The sequence below is a fragment of the Bos indicus genome, chromosome 24 (assembly GCF_029378745.1).
Source record: "Bos indicus isolate NIAB-ARS_2022 breed Sahiwal x Tharparkar chromosome 24, NIAB-ARS_B.indTharparkar_mat_pri_1.0, whole genome shotgun sequence".
In the NCBI taxonomy this organism is placed as follows: Eukaryota; Metazoa; Chordata; class Mammalia; order Artiodactyla; family Bovidae; genus Bos; species Bos indicus.
This window is the reverse complement of record NC_091783.1, coordinates 21908955-21925595: the sequence shown is the minus strand read 5'-3', so window position 1 is coordinate 21925595 and position 16641 is coordinate 21908955. Positions and strand designations below refer to the sequence as shown.

Below are 16641 nucleotides of genomic sequence, written 5' to 3'. Positions count from 1 at the left end.
CCAAGTTTTCTATACATAACATTATGTCCTCTACAAAGAGTGAAAGTTTTTCTTCTTCACTTCCAATTTGGATTCATTTTATTTATTTTTCTTGTCTGATTACTGTGACTAGGACTTCCAATATTTAGAATAAAAATGGCAGAAGTGGGGGTCCTTGTCTTGGTCCTGATTTTACAGAAAATGCTTTCAGCTTTTTATCATTGAATATGGTGACAGCTGTGGGTTTGTCATATATGGCTCTTCTTATGTTGAGGAATGTTCCTTTGATACCCATTTGGTTGAGAATTGATGTTGAATTTTGTCAAAAGTTTTTGCATCTATTTAGATATTCATACGGAGAAGGCAATGGCGCCCCACTCCAGTACTCTTGCCTGGAAAATCCCATGGATGGAGGAGCCTGGTAGACTGCAGTCCATGGGGTTGTTAAAAGTCGGACACGACTGAGCAACTTCACTTTCACTTTTCACTTTCATGCATTGGAGAAGGAAATGGCAACCCACTCCAGTGTTCTTGCCTGGAGAATCCCAGGGACAGGGGAGCCTGGTGGGCTGCCGTTTATGGGGTTGCACAGAGTTGGACACGACTGAAGTGATTTAGCAGCAGCAGCAGCAGCAGCAGATGTTCATAAGATCTTTATTCTTAAATTTATTGATGTGGTGTATCATATTGATTGGTTTGTAGGTATTCAACCATCCTTGAATTCATTAGAATCTCTTAAAGAGAGAATTCCCCAAGGTGGAAGTGTTTCAATTAATGGAAGGATCACAGTAGATTCAACCACTCTGTGAATAAATTACTATATATATCAAAAGCCATTTTCCATTCTGGTTCAGTTAAAATGACATAAGCACACTTTGCTCTGTTATTTCCACTGCTGCTGCTGCTGCTAAGTCGCTTCAGTTGTGTCCGACTCTGTGCAACCCCATAGACGGCAGCCCGCCAGGCTCCTCCTTCCATGGGATTGTCCAGGCAAGAACACTGGAGTGGGTTGCCATTCCTTTTCCAATGCAGGAAGGTGAAAAGTGAAAGTAAAGACGTTCAGTCGTGTCCGACTCTCAGCAACCCCATGGACCACAGCGTACCAGGCTCCTCCGCCCATGGGATTGTCCAGGCAAGAGTGCTGGAGTGGGTTGCCATTGCCTTCTCCGGTTATTTCCACTGAATACAACTAAAAATGACAGAAAAAAAAATATATATGGAGGAGCTATTAAAGATTTTGGAGGGAAAAAATAGGAAAATTGCATAAGAAAATCAAAACTCCAAATAAGATAGATTCATGGGCAAATTTCCTGTTATCTTTTCCTACTCCACTGTCCCTTAGTCTGTAATTAAAGGCAATGAAACCTGGAACTGTGTACTACGGGTGGTGAAAAAGATCTCTAAAAGAAACTCTCTCTTCCTTGTTTGAGAAGAAGCAAGAGGACCCATAAAGCTCAGAGATAATGGAGGGAATCCCCCATATTTTTAGTTATTTCTATCTTCTCCACCTAAACCTCTAGGTACCAAAATTCAAAAGCATCGCTATGATGGTGATAGTGACAGCAATGGCAACAGCAGCTGAACAGGAACCTAAAACTACAAGGGAACAGAACCCTTCCCTCTGACCAAAAGGACTATAGTTCCAAGAGTATAGGAGTCGTTTGCATTGATTTTTATCTCTATCTTTCCCTCCTCCTGCTTGGCTTTGAAGGTCGACATAGTCAGAAATATGCCATAGGATAGGTTAGTGTTAGTCACTTGGTCGTGTCCGACACTTTGTGACCCCATGGACTATAGCCCATCAGGCTCTTCTGTCCATGAGATTCTCTAGGCAAGAATACTAGAGTGGGTTGCCATTCCCTTCTCCAGGGGATCTTCCTGACCAGGGATCAAACCCAGGACTCCCGAATTGCAGGTGGATTCTTTACAATCTGAGCCACCAGGGAAGCCCCAAAAATGCCATAGAGTAGGGAAAAGCAAACTCCAGCTTTCCAGTCACAAGACCAGTAGAGGTTCCTGGGGGCCCGAAAATGTCACAGAGATCATGGTGAAGAAGAAACTTAAGGAAGCAGCACTATAAAGTTGAATGTGTAGTCTAGGTTCATTCTTGAGCCAATGAAAAAGAGAAGAAATTAGAGTCCATCATCCATCATTAACATAGAAACAGTATCCTCAACAGAATACGAACAAACTGATTCCAGCAATAAAAAGAATAATTCACCACAATTACATGGGATTATTTTCAAGACTGTAAGAATGGTTTAAATTTGAAAATCATTTAACATAATCTTCCATATGAACAGGCCAAAGAAGAAAAACCACACACAATTATATAAGTTAATGCAGAAAAACTGCTTGAAAATTTCAATATCCTTTCATGAAAAATAAAAAAAACCCCAAGCAAAGTAGAAATAGAAGACAAATTATTTAAATTGCTAACAAGCGTCTATAAAAATAAACAAAAAAAAAATATCCAATATCACAATGGTGAAAGATGGCTTCAATAAAAAAGCGAACAAAAGACTTAAAAATTTTACCAAAGAGGATGTGAAGATGGCAACTAAGCACATATAAAGATGTTCAACACCAATAACCATTAAGAAAATGCAAATTAAAACCACAATGAGAAACCACTGCACACTGATTTGGACAGCTTTTGAAAAAAATAAAGACAATATCAAATGCTAATGGTAATGAAGATTAACTGGAACCCTCATTCTTTGCTAGGGGAAATGCAAAATGGTATAGGCATGTACAGTTTGAAAGTTTCTTATAAAATTAAACACATGCTCACCTGATGACCAAGCAATCATATTTACCCCCCCAAAATAATGTTCACACAAACAGCCGTACACAAATGTCTATAGCAACTCTTTTCATAATTACCAAAAATTAGAAATAGCTCAAATGTCCTCAACAGGTACATGATTAAAAAAAAAAAAAAACAAACTATGGTGTCTGTATGTAATAGAATACATTTTGGGAATAGGAATGATCATAAAAGTATTATGCTGAATTTACAAAACTGGTCCCCAAATTTACATATCATGTGATTTCTTTTATATGACATTTGGAAAAGGCAACACTTTTTATAGGGAAGTTTATTGGTTTCCTATTGCTTCATAACAAATGCCCACAAACGTAGTAGCTTAAAGCAATGCATAATTATCTCACGGTTTCTGTGGGTTGGGAGTCAGAGTTCTGGTTAGCTGAGTCTTATACTCAGGGCTTATACTCACAAGGCTGAAATCAACATGTCAGTCAGGCTGTGTCCTACGTGAAGGCTTAACTAGGCAGCATTCATTTTCAAGCTCATTCAGGTTGTTGGCAGAAGTCATTTGCAGCTCTGTGACTGAGGGTGCTGACTTCTTACTGGCTGTTGACTGGAAGCTATCCTCGGGTCCTGGGTTTCCTTCCATGTAGCCCTCCTCCCAGTCACACAGGATAGTTTGCTTTTTTTAAGCAAACAAAGTAGAAGCGTGTCTCTTGTAAAAGAGTGTCTCTTGCTCCAATCTGCTAAAAAAAAAAAACCCTGTTATATAATACAATGTGATCATGGGAGTGACCTTTGCTACATAATAATCTAACCAAGATCCAATAATTCTGGCCGTATTCTACTAGCTAGAAGTAAGTCACAGGTCATTTCCACACCCAAGATTGGGGAGGTGATATAGGTTATACCTCTGGAAGTGAAGTTCATGGAGCCATTTTAGAATTAAGCCAACTACAATAAGAGGAAAGTGGCTGTAAGAATTGAGGCATAAGGGGAATGATTGGTGGACAAATGAGCCATAGAGCCAATTTTCAGGGGTAATGGAACTATTTGTATCCTGATTGTTTTGATGATTACATGAATCTCAGTTCAGTTCAGTCGCTCAGTCGTGTCCGACTCTTTGTGACCCCATGAACTTCAGCGCGCCAGGCCTCCCTGTCCATCACCAACTCCCGGAGTTCACCCAAACTCATGTCCATCGAATCAGTGATGCCATCCAGCCTCCTCATCCTCTGTCATCCTGTTCTCCTCCTGCCCTCAATCCCTCCCAGCATCAGTCTTTTCCAATAAGTCAACTCTTCACATGAGGTGGCCAAAGTATTGGAGTCTCAGCTTCAACATCAGTCCTTCCAAAGAACATCCAGGACTCTTTTAGAATGGACTGATTGGATCTCCTAAAACTCATACTATATACACACACACATATATACTATATATACTTCCCTGATTGTTTAGCTGGTAAAGAATCCACCTGCAAGGCAGGAGACCCCGGTTCAATCTCTGGGTTAGGAAGATCTGCTAGAGAAGGGATAGACTACCCACTCCAATATTCTTGGGCTTCCCTGGTGGTTCAACTGGTAAAGAATCTGCCTGCAATACAGGAGACCTGAGTTTGATCCCTGGGTTGGGAAGATCCCCTGGAGAAGGGAAAGGCTACCCACTCCAGTATTCTGGCCTGGAGAATTCCATGGACTGTATAGTCCATGGGGACACAAAGAGTCCGACACAACTGAGCAACTTCTTCCGCTTTCAACTTTCATACACACATAGGTCAATTTTACTGAATGTAAATTTAAGAAATGAAGGATGAAAGTCTTTTTTTTTCAAAAAGACATTCTCCTGGACTTCCCTGGTGGTCCAGTGGTTAAGAATCCCTTGCCAATGCAGGGAACATCGGTTTAATTCCTGGGCAGGAGCTAAGACCCCACATGCTCCAGGGCAGCTGAGCCCGTGCACCACAACTACAGAAGCCTGTGCAGCTAGAGCCCACGCTCTGCAACAAGAGAGACCGCAGCAAGGAGTGGCCCCTACTTGCGGCAACTAGAGGAAGCCTGCATACAGCAACAAAGACCTAGTGCAGCCAAAAATAATGCATTAATAAATAAGGCCATTTTCCCATTTGTTCCCATTTAAAAGCGGTATCAAAATTAATTTTAAAAAATTCATTTTCCTCTTTTCTCATTATGGGGACGTAGTTTTAATACCATTTCTCATCTCCTTCCCATCAGAGCACGGCACTGGGCCAGTGCCTCACAACCCAGTGTTTAATGCCCTTTATCCTACAGTCAGGGGATCTCTCAGCACAGGTAAAGCTGCACATCCCAAACAGGAGAAAAATTTATTTTTGTGAAACATTCAAGAATCACATCTCACTATTTTGTTCAGGTGTCATATCCGCAAGTGGAAAGGGCAATGGCACCCCACTCCAGTACTCTTGCCTGGAGGATCCCATGGACGGAGAAGCCTGGTAGGCTGCAGTCCATGGGGTCACGAAGAGTCGGACACGACTGAATGACTTCACTTTCACTTTTCACTTTCATGCATTGGAGAAGGAAATGGCAACCCACTCCAGTGTTCTTGCCTGGAGAATCCCAGGGACAGAGGAGCCTGGTGGGCTGCCGTCTATGGGGTCGCACAGAGTCGGACACGACTTAGAGACTGAACAACAAGGGTAATGCTAAACAATCTGGTTTTCGGTTTATTCCATGAACATTTAAAATTCTTTCTTAATTCAGGACTTTTGACATATGATGTTCTCCCTACCCGGCTCATTCATGAATCTACCTCTGGACTCATCTGCTCTTCATATACCTGCTTCTCTTAACTTCCTCTTAAAAAGTCACCTTCCAGGGTTTCCCTGGTGGTCCTGTCTGCCCTTTCAATGCAGGGAGCACATGTTCCAATCCTGGTGGGAGAACTAAGATCCCACGTGCTACAGCAGCAGCCAAAAATAAATAAATAAATAATAAATGCTCAAATACTGCCTCCCTTTTTACCACATCATTTTTTTTTTAAGTCACCTTCCCCAGTAGGCTTCTCTTGACCTCTTCAGCTAAAGCACCTCTCACTCTGCCACCTCTCTGACTATTCAGTCCCTTCTTAGAATTTATCAATTTATTGAGCCAGATTCATCTTATTTATCTATCACATTTCTTTGTTTACCTTCTTTCTCAAAAGTAAGTTCACTCTAAAATACTAAGGGGAAAAAAAGACCAATAATCTTGTAGAAAAGGTGGGCTAGAGTTATGAAGGCAGTTCACAAAAAGAGAAAGTCTTTTCCATGCTCCATGTCCTTAAATATTTGAAAAGATATCCAATCGGACTCACAATAACAGAAAAGTAAAGACAGAAAGTGAAAGTGTTAGTCGCTCAGTCGTGTCCGACTCTGCGACCCTGGGAACTACAGCCCACCCGGCTCCTCTGTCTATGGAATTCTCCAGGCAAAAAAACTGGAGTGGGTAGCCATTCCCTTCTCCAGGGAATCTTCCTGATCCAGGGACCGAACCTGGGTCTCTCACATTGCAGGCAGATTCTTTACCATATGAACCACCAGGGAAGCACCACAATAACAGTATTACCAATTAAAATCATGATAACTTTTCTCCCTGTCAGATTTATTTCTGTCAAATGATCCAAATAGTGGAAAAGATACTCTTTTGACGAAGCAATGTAAGAACTGACATATTCATACTGCTGATTGGAGTGCAAAAAAAAAAATGTATGACGTGGGTGGGGTTTAGGAATATCTAGCAACAGTACATCTGCAATTACCCTTTGACACAACAAACCCTCTTCTAAGAATCTTTCACACAGATATACTGGCAAAAGTAAAAAATATCATATGCATAAAGATATTAACTCTGGCACTGCAATAAATAAAACAGCTCAATGTTCTTTTTTGCTTTATTAAAAATTTATTTTCTGTAATAAATTATACAATTTAGTCTTGTTTTTAAATAGTCTACGCCAAAATTAATTGGAGGAAAGTTGTTTAACAATGTTTTATTGGTTTCTGCCATACAACAGCTCAATTTTCTATCAAGAGAGAACTAGAATGTACATCTATGCAATGGAACATTTTGGAGCTATAAAAAGGGGTGAAGACGATCTTTATAAAATGTTCTAGACTGATCACCAGGATATATTGTTAAGTGAACTAAACGGTGTGTGGGTGTGCACAGTACCAAGTCAAAACCATAAGACAAGACACCTTAGTTAAGTCTAGTTTCCATCCTTGTCTCTCTCCATCCCATTTCCTCCCTTGACAATAACTAATAACTTCAACAGATTTTAATTTACTCTTTATTTTAAAAACGATAAGCATGTGTGTGTGTGTGTGTGTGTGTGGTGGTGGTGGTGGTGGCGGTTTAGTCACTCTGTTCAACTCTTGAGACCACATGGACTTTAGCCCTCCAGGCTCCTCTGTCAATGGGCTTTCCCTGGCAAGAATACTGAAGCGGGTTGCCATTTCCTTCTCCAGGGGATCCTCCAGACGCAGTGATCAAACCCGAGTCTCTTGCATTGGCAGATGATTCTTTACTGCTGAGCCATGAGGGCAGCCCAAGACCTAGATACCCAAAACACTATATGCTTCATGATGTGATGTAACAGGAAACTCAGAGTACCTTCTTCAAAGTATTCTTGTCAAATAATTGACCTGAGTCTCATCAAGCCTTTGAAATCAGCTACCAGTTTGTAAGAGATAAGCAACAGAGCATGTTAGACAATGCCATAAGGATGCAGGCAGCCAAATTCAGAATCTGGGAAACTCTACAATAAGTTTCTACAATAAGTAAAGAGCAAGAAAAAAAGCAAGCAGAGCTTCCCAGGTGGTGCAAGTGTTAAAGAACCTGCCTGCCAATGCAGGAGACGTCAGAGATGCAAGTTCAATCCCTGGGTCAGGAAGATCTCCCGGAGAAGGGCATGGCAACCCATTCCAGTATTGTTGCCTGGAGAATCCCATGGACAGAGGAGCCTGGCAGGCTACAGTCCATAGGGTCACACAGAGTCGGACACAACTAAAGTGACTTAGTAAGCACAGAGGAGAAATGAAAAATGCCATAAAATGTAAAATGCCAGTTGGTGTAGATAGAATTTGTTCAGATCCTGACTTCATTGTATCAGGAAAAAAACAAACCCTATTTGTGGACCATCAGAGACATTTGACCACTGGATGTTAGATGATATTAATGAATTAATATTAATGTATGATAATGATATTGTTCTGTTTTTCAAATAGAGCTTTTATGTCTTAGAGATATATTTGGAAATATTTACAGATGAAGTCATAAAGTAATTGGGATTTGCTTTAAAATAGTAGAGATTCAGAGGGAATGGGGAAGTAAAAAAGAAAGATTGGTCGTGCGCTGATAATGACTGAAGTTGGGCCATGTGTACCTTGGAGTTTATTGTACCATTCTCTCTACTTTATGTAGAATGAAGATGTCCATAATAGAAAGGGGTTTGTTTTCTCTTCTTTTTTTTTTCCGGCTTCACTTTGAGGCTTGCAGGATCCTAATCTCCTAACCAGGGATTGAACCTTGGCCCTTGCAGTGAAAGCATGGAGCCCTGACCTCTGGACCACCAGGGAATTCCCAGGGTTTTGTTTTCTGTAATTTTTTTTTAAGTGAGTTCCAATAGGATGGGGGCCTTATATCTTCCTCCTTCTGTATTAGTTTCTCTAACAAAGTACCACAGACTGGGGCTTAGACAACAGAAATGCATTTTCCCACTGTTCTGGAGGCTGGAAGTCCAAGATCAAGGTGCCAGCAGTTCGTTTCCTTCCAAAGGGCATAAAGGGAGGATCCAGTCAGGCCTCTCCCTGGTTCATAGATAGTTGTCTTCTCCCAGCGTCTTCACACTATCTTCCTTTGGTGTCAATGTCTATATCCAAATCTTCCTTTTCTTATAAGCACATCACTCATGTTGGATTGGGGCCCACTGTAATGACCTCCTTTAATCATCTCTATAAAGGAATTTTGACTCTAAACAGGCACATTCTGAGGCATTGAGAGTTAGAACTTCAATTTATGAATTGGGTGGGGAGGGCACAATTAACACTGATCTATCTCCAGTATCCAGTGCCTGGAAAATAGAGGGGCTTTAATAAATATTTTTTCAAAAATTATTTTTAATTGGAGGATCATTGCTTCACAATGTTGTGTTGCTTTCTGTCATACAACAATGTGCATCAGCCATGAGATACATATGTCCCCTCCCTCTTGAACCTTCCTCCCATACCCTACCCCATCCCATCTTGCCCCTCTAGTTGTCACAGAGTACCAGGTTGAACTCCCTGTTTAATAAGTGTTTTTTTTTTTTTTTTTTTAATGAATCAATGAATTTAAAATGGCAGTTGGGCAGCAAGACCCTGGTGCCTGAATTCTCCCCTTTCCCCAGTGTCTTCTTGCTGTAGTTTTAATGGTATAGGGCCTTTCAATATAGCCTGGGGGCCTGAGTCTGTTGGGGCACTTTTAGCGGGAAAACAATGCAAGCAGCTCAGCATCTGGTTGGGTTTTTGGCCACCGCAGTTCTGGCAGGCTCCATCCTATGCTCTGATTTGTTGAGAACATGGCTTTTAGTAGAAACCAAGACGGGCAGCTGATGGAATACACCGCGTGGGGTCTCAGAGCATCAGAGATGACTTGGCGGCTACTAAACTAGGACCACAAAGACAGGGAGACAAGACTGAGCACACTGCCCCAGGCAAGGCCCAGCCAGGCCTGACAGCTTCCTGCATTCCCCAGACTTGGTGTGTTCCTCCAATCATAATCGCCCACTTAAGCTCAAATGAATGAGTACTCAGCATCCAAGCCTTCAAAGATAAGGGAGAGACGTGGGCTATTATTAATAGCTGGGAGTTCCGCTGAAGTATTTAAAAGCCAATAAGGTCTCGACTTCAATTCAGCTGTGCACATTAATAGCCAAAATGAAAGGAGAAAATATCTGCAATAAAAATGTACAATAAAATCCTTTCAGTCTCAAATACATTTATCTACTTAGCCATAGATCCATTTATTCCTTTGAGTTTTGCCTCTGAGGTAAAAGAATAAGAGAAAATTAACTAATTCAAAGTTATTGACTATATGACCTATTTTAAAATTATGTTTTAAGCCTCGAAATCAGACAATTACAGCTATATTAAAGCACTTAGCATAAATGCTGTTTTGCCAGCTGTTTCTTTCCTTTCCTCTTCATTTCTGCCTTGCAAATTTTAAAAGGAATTTCAATTTTTTAAGATAACTTTTCCCAATTATAAATTCTTTACGTTCACTGAAGAAAATTTTGCACACCCAAAATAGCATGAAGAAAATATTTAATCCCACTCTCGGAAAGACCTATAGGCAAACTTTCAGTGTATTTTCTTCCAGCTGTTTATTTAAACTTTTATTCTCTATGTTGTATTTTGATTTCAATTTTGCATTATACCAAGTCTTTTTTCCACTGGCTCCACTCCCAGGCTGTCCCACCCTGCCCCCTTGCTGCATGCCCCAGGAGGTAGCCTGTGTTGACCAGCTCCCTGGCTCCCTGGGTTCAGCCAACTGGGAGGAGTCAGAATGAGTTCAGAGGGAGGAAGGGAAAGATTGAGTTCTTGGTGTTTTCCCCCAAGTTCCTTCCCTATAGGTCTTCTCAGCAGGCTGCAACTCCAGACAGAAAGTCTCAGTTCCCATCGAGAGTTCTCTCCTTCGAAGGGAGCGCTCCTCCACTGTTGGTGGGAATATAAATAGATGCAGCCACTACGGAAGACAGTATGCAAGTTCCTTAAAAAACTAAAAATACAGTTACCATATGACCCAATAATTCCACTCCTGGGCATGTATCTGGGAAACAAGAAAACACTAATTTGAAAAGATATGCTCCCCAATGTTCATATCAGCAACTGTTCATAATAGCCAAGACATAGAAGCAACCTAAGTGTCCACTGACAGACGAATGGATAAAGAAGATGTGGTGCATATATTCAATGGAGTATTGCTCAGCCATAAAAAGAATGAAATGCATTAAGTCCCCCACATACAAACAGGGTCCATTCCTAGAGCATGTTCATAAGTCCAATTTGTTTGTAAGTCCAACAAAGTTAGCCTAGATATCCAACTAATACAGTTCACTCCATGCTACTGTTGTCGTTTAGTTGCTAAGTCGTGTCCAGCTCTTTTGAGACTCCATGGACTGTAGCCCACCAGGCTTCTCTGTCCATGGGATTTCCCAGGCAAGAATACTGGAGTGGGTTGCCTTTTCCTTCTCCAGGCAATCTTCCTACCTCAGGAATCGAACCTGCATCTCCTGCACTGGCAGGTGAATTGTGTACTGTAATAGGTTTATATTACTGTTCATGAAAATAATATACAAAAACCAAACATTTTAGTCATGTCTTTGTACATAATAATACACAAAAACACAGAAAATAAAGAAAACATTTTTAATCTTACAGTATAGTAGCTTGAAAAGTACAAGAAGTAGTGCAGTATAACAGCTGGCATACAGGAGCTGGCATCAGTGAACAGGCAAGAAGAGTTACTGACTGGAGGAGGGCGGGGAGGCGGGAGATGGTAGAGCTGAACAGTTGTCAGCAACAGGAAATGGAATCAAGCTGCAATTTCACTCATGCCTTGCATTGATGCACAGGTTCTGGTTTGTTGCTGGATTCAACTCTCTCTACCCTCTTGAAAAAATCATCCAGTGATAACTAGGTCATAGCTCTTTTTTTCTCATCATAGGGGACACAGTAGCACTGGCTTGCATTCTGAATGGTGGCCTCACGAAAACTTTCCTGTCCCGTTCTATGCGCAGGTCCTGTGCCTCCAAAGCTAACGGTGCCTCCTCGAATGAAGAAAATCCCCCTGCCATTTCCTGTGTCATGAGTCTCTTCGGTTCTTCAGTTCTTTCTTCTTCCTCTTGCCGCTCTTCATTCTTTTGCTAGGCCTCCATCGTTTCACCTTGCTCCACTCTTATCAATTATTTTCATTTTTGTTGCCATTGTTATCGCGTGACATTTCTTAGCAGTACCAGCAACATCACTGCTGCTTTAATACTTGCTTCTGGACATCCTGGACTTGAAATAAAGATACTCTACTACTGGACTCTATACAGTGCTGCACAGTAAAGTACACAAAAGGACAATTACTTGTAGAGGATGCACTCAGGTAACAATGTACACCAGACATGTGAGCTAACTTACGTAATTGGACATGCAAACATATATTCACATCTTTGAAAGTTGAAAGTTCACAACTTGAAGGTTTGTATGTAGGGGACTTACTGTAACACCATTTGCAGTGACATAGATGGGTCTAGAGATTATTATAATAAGTGTAATATTTTATAATTTAAATAATTTTATAATTATTTTATAATATTCTATATAATTATGTGGTTTTGTAATGTAAAAAATTATTTTAATAATAATACTATTATATATGTATAAAAAATGTAATAAATAGATAAATATTTATAATTGTTATAAATCAAAGACAAATATCATATGATATCACTTACATGTGGAACCTAAGAAAAGATATAATTGAACTTATTTACAAAATAGAAATAGACTCACAGACATAGAAAACAAACATGATTACTGAAGGGGAAAAAATGGGGGAGGAATAAATTAGGAGACTGGGATTAATATACACACACTAATCTATGTAAAATAGAGAACCAACAAAGACCAACTGTATAGCACAGGGAACTATACTTAATATTTTACATTAGCCTATAAGTGGAAAAGTCTTAAAAAGTCATATATACACACACACACACACACACACACACACACACACACAACTGAATCACTATACCTGAAACTAACAACACATTGTGAATCAACTATACTTCAAAAAAAAAAACAAATACAGAAGTCGACTCACAGACATAGAAAACAAATTTATGATTACCAAAGGGGAAGCGGAGGGAGGGATAAATTGGGAATTTGGGATTAACAGATTCACACTACTATATATAAAATAAACAAGGACCTAATATATAACACAGGGACCTATAGTCAATATCTTGTAATGATCTATGATGGAAAGAACCTGAAAAATAATGATCTATAACTTAATCACTTTGCTGTATACCTGAAACATTGTATGTTTCAATTTTTTTTTTAAAAAGTTCTCTCATCCCAGCTATACCACATTCCTTTCATCTCCAGATTCTGATCTCAGAGTCTGTTCAGGGGAGTGACTGCACCTGCTGTTTCTAGCTTCAGAGTTCTAGACCAATCTTTGTGGTTTAACTGGATTTTTTTCCCCTGGGACCTTGACTGAAAGAGTCACCTGAATGACAGAAAGTGTTACCACATTGAAAAGAATTTGAAAAAGAATAGATGCATATTTATTTATAACTGAATCACTTTGCTGTACATCTGAAACTAACAACATTGCTAATCAACCACGCTCCTAAAATATTATATCAGTTTTTAATTATTTTGTTTACTGTATAGAATACAAGCTCCAAGAAGGCAGGATTCTTAACTATTTATCCCCTGTGCCTTGGAAAACTTCTAGGATACACTGCTGCTGCTGCTGCTGCTAAGTCGCTTCAGTCGTGTCCGACTCTGTGCGACCCCATAGACAGCAGCCAACCAGGCTCCTCCGTCCTCCGGATTCTCCAGGCACTAGCTGAGAAGAAAATATTTGTTAAATAAATGAACAAATAGTAATAATATCAGATTATGAAAAGTTTGTCTAAGTACAAAAATCAAAGAAGAAAGTAACATGAAGGAAAAGAAATACACATAAAATATAAGGCAAAGTAAATTTTTTCTTCATCAAAAAACAAAATTATGTGATAGATGGAGGAAGTATTTGCAGTGTTAAAGGCTGACTGTCTATGATGAAATGAATAGCTTTTGTAAAATAGTGAGTGAGTGAGTGATAGTTACTCAGTCATGCCTCACTCTTTGCAACCCCATGGACTGTAGCCTGCCAGGCTCCTCTGTCCATGGAATTCTCCAGGTAAGATTACTGGAATGAGAAATGGACAAAGATGATGCCCAAAAGAAAAAACATTAATGACCGGTAAACATAAGGTGTGTAACATTACCATCAGTGAGAAAGCGAAACCAGTAACAACAGAGAACACTGTCCCATCAACTCATGTCTGGCCTTTCCTCAACACGTCAGTCACTCGAGCAGAACTCTTCTGACAAGTGTTTCTAATCCCATCCACCCTGGGTAAGTGCATGGCTGGGTCTCCTCTCTTCCTGCAGGTGGATGTCTCTACTGGGATGTTGAGTCAAATGGTTATTGCGCAACCTCAGCTCTCCAATGGACTTCAAAAAAGCTATGAATCTGAAGTTAGCCTATAACCAAAAGTGGGGTCCGGCTGCTTGCCGCTCAAAAGCCAATTAAGAGGCCATGTTGGTAGAAAGGAAGTTAGCTTTATTTTGGATGCCAGTGACTGGGGCTGGGGTGGGGAGGGTGGACAGCTGTCCTAAGGCCAACTCCCCTCCACTGATAATCAGTGGGCCAGAGCATTTATAGACAGAGGGAGGGGGCTACATGCAGAAACGGCACATTCATCTCTGACAGTCATCTTGAAATTGGTCATCGATGGTTTGACTGGCATCATCTTGATTGCTTCAAGTACAGATAATCTACAGTTCCATGATCAGTTTGTTCTCATTTTCTTGAGGCCAATTCTTGGAATTGTGGCAGCTTATGTCATGGTTACAGTCTAGTCATCATGTAGTTAACTTCTTCCACCCAGTAAGCATTTCAGTATCTGTAAGACAGCTCACAGGATATGGCTCAGAATATCATCTATTACCCTTGAGAAGGAACTAAACATCCTTGACTTTGCTTAATGACTACATTTTTATTATGTGGTTTCCTTTGTTTTCCTTTGTTTCTGCATTTTCTCACTTCTCTGATTAAACTTATTCTTCAGTTAAAGTTTTTCCATAGGCAAAAGGTAGGTTGGGGAAATGAGGGGCAAGGACCATAGGGTCCAGCTCTATTTCAAGCCTGCCCCCCTCCATTTTTGTTTTAAGGATGGGAGTGATGTTGTACCAAGCCCTTTATATCCTGGGGGGGAACAAACCGATTCGTCTGAAAAACTTTTAATTTTGATATAACTTCTAATTTGCAAAAATGTTGCAATTAAGTGATGCAGAAAACTATCTTATACTCTAATTCACTCATTTAAAAAAAACATTTTGCCGTGTTTGTTTTGTTATTCTCCATCTATTAATATTGGTCTATCTGTTCTGAATCATTTGAGAAGAGGTTACATGCCTCATACCCCTTTACCTAGTAATATTAATACTTTGGTGTAGATTTCCTAAGAATAAGGTTATTTTTCCTATGTAACTGTGGTACAGTTATCCAGTTCAGGAAATTTAACGTTGACAAAATACATTAAGCTATAGTACATATCGGAACTCTACATTGACCTGATAATGTCCTTTATAACAGCCCATAAGGGAGAGGCAAAAAATGGCCTAGATCTTTTCCCTCTCAATATCTCAAATAAAATCAAAGCCGTATTCTGTGGTGTGTGTGTGTGTGTGTGTGTACAAGAAGCAAGGGGAAGGAGGGCAACAAGCGCTGCTTCCTTAGGGCACCAGTGCAGCTGGGAACCGAGACCCTCCTGTGAGAGGCGGGGATTGTGCAGAGCCCACAACTCCACCAGAAGGAGGGCAGGAAAACTGGGAAGGCCACTCCTCCACCCTGGTTCCAGGGATTTGGTACACGCTTAATTGTGAGGCCCAATTAGACCAGCATAGGAAACCTAGAATACACTCTCTCTTTTATACTAACAAGTTTTAAATAATAAGTTAGAGCAGACTGGGGCTTCCAGGTGGTTCAGTGGGTAAAAGGATCCATCTGCCAATGCAGGAGACACAGGAGACGCTGGTTCAATCCCTGGGTGGGGAAGATCCCCTGGAGAAGGCAATGGCAACCCACTCCAGTACTCTTGCCTGGAAAACCCTATGGACAGAGGAGCCTGCCGGGCTATAGTCCATGGGGTCGCAAAGAGTCAGACGTGACTGAGCATGCACCCATGCACGCTAGAGCAGACTACTGGGAGAGGGACAGGAAAAAATGAAATGTTCAGACAGACCCTCTTAAATGAGGCAAAACATAAGGGGAAGATCTAAAGCTCAGACTTAAACAGACTTTCCTCTGGTAAACCAACCCATAAACTACAAAGTCCCTTATTGGAATTTGCAGCTTGTGGTGCAAAATGTAATCATAGCCCTAGTTCATCTCCAACCCAGCCCAACGCCTGTCTACATGGCTTCTCATCCCTGTACTAAAGCCCTCACTGAAGGAAAGATACGCCCATTGCCAGGCATAAAAACGATGACCTCAGTCTTTTTGTTCTGTGCAGGATGTCCAGCTTCCAGTAAAAAATTATAAGGCATATTAAAACGTGTGAAAAAAAACACACTCCCAAGAGACAAAGCAATGATCAGAACCAGACTCAGAAATGACACAGAAGTTGGAACCAATAGGACATTTAAAATAACTCTGATTAATATATGGTTAATGGAAAAAGTTGAGAACATGCAAGTTTAAATGAGTAATTTCAGCAGAGTTAGAAACTGTAATAAACTATAAAGAAGAATCAGATAGAAATGCTTGAAAGGAAAAGCAGAAGTAAAAACCAGTGGTAATGGTTTGTCAGTAGACTCAACCACACTGAGGAAATAAACAGTCCACATGAAGATAGGTTACTAGGAATTTCCCAAACTGATACACAAATAGACAAAAAGTGGTGAGTAGGGGCTGGGGAGGACCAGAACATTCAAGGAACTGTGGGACATTATAGAACATTCTAACTTATGCATAATTGGAATTCCAGAATTAAAAAAAGAGAGCGAGAATGGGGCAGAAGAAATATATGAAGAAATAATGGCTGAGAATTTTCCAAAATTAACA

At 40.5% G+C, this 16641-nt stretch overlaps 1 long non-coding RNA gene across 1 annotated transcript in view; it reads right to left on the bottom strand.

The window, feature by feature from the left end:
- Positions 1-11064: 11064 nt before the first annotated feature.
- The window catches only part of LOC139179345 (uncharacterized), a 31999-nt gene continuing 26422 nt past the window's right edge, over positions 11065-16641 (bottom strand). The window contains exon 2 of the long non-coding RNA XR_011563722.1: positions 11065-11844. This is a non-coding gene — a long non-coding RNA (uncharacterized lncRNA). The remainder of the gene's footprint in view (positions 11845-16641) is intronic.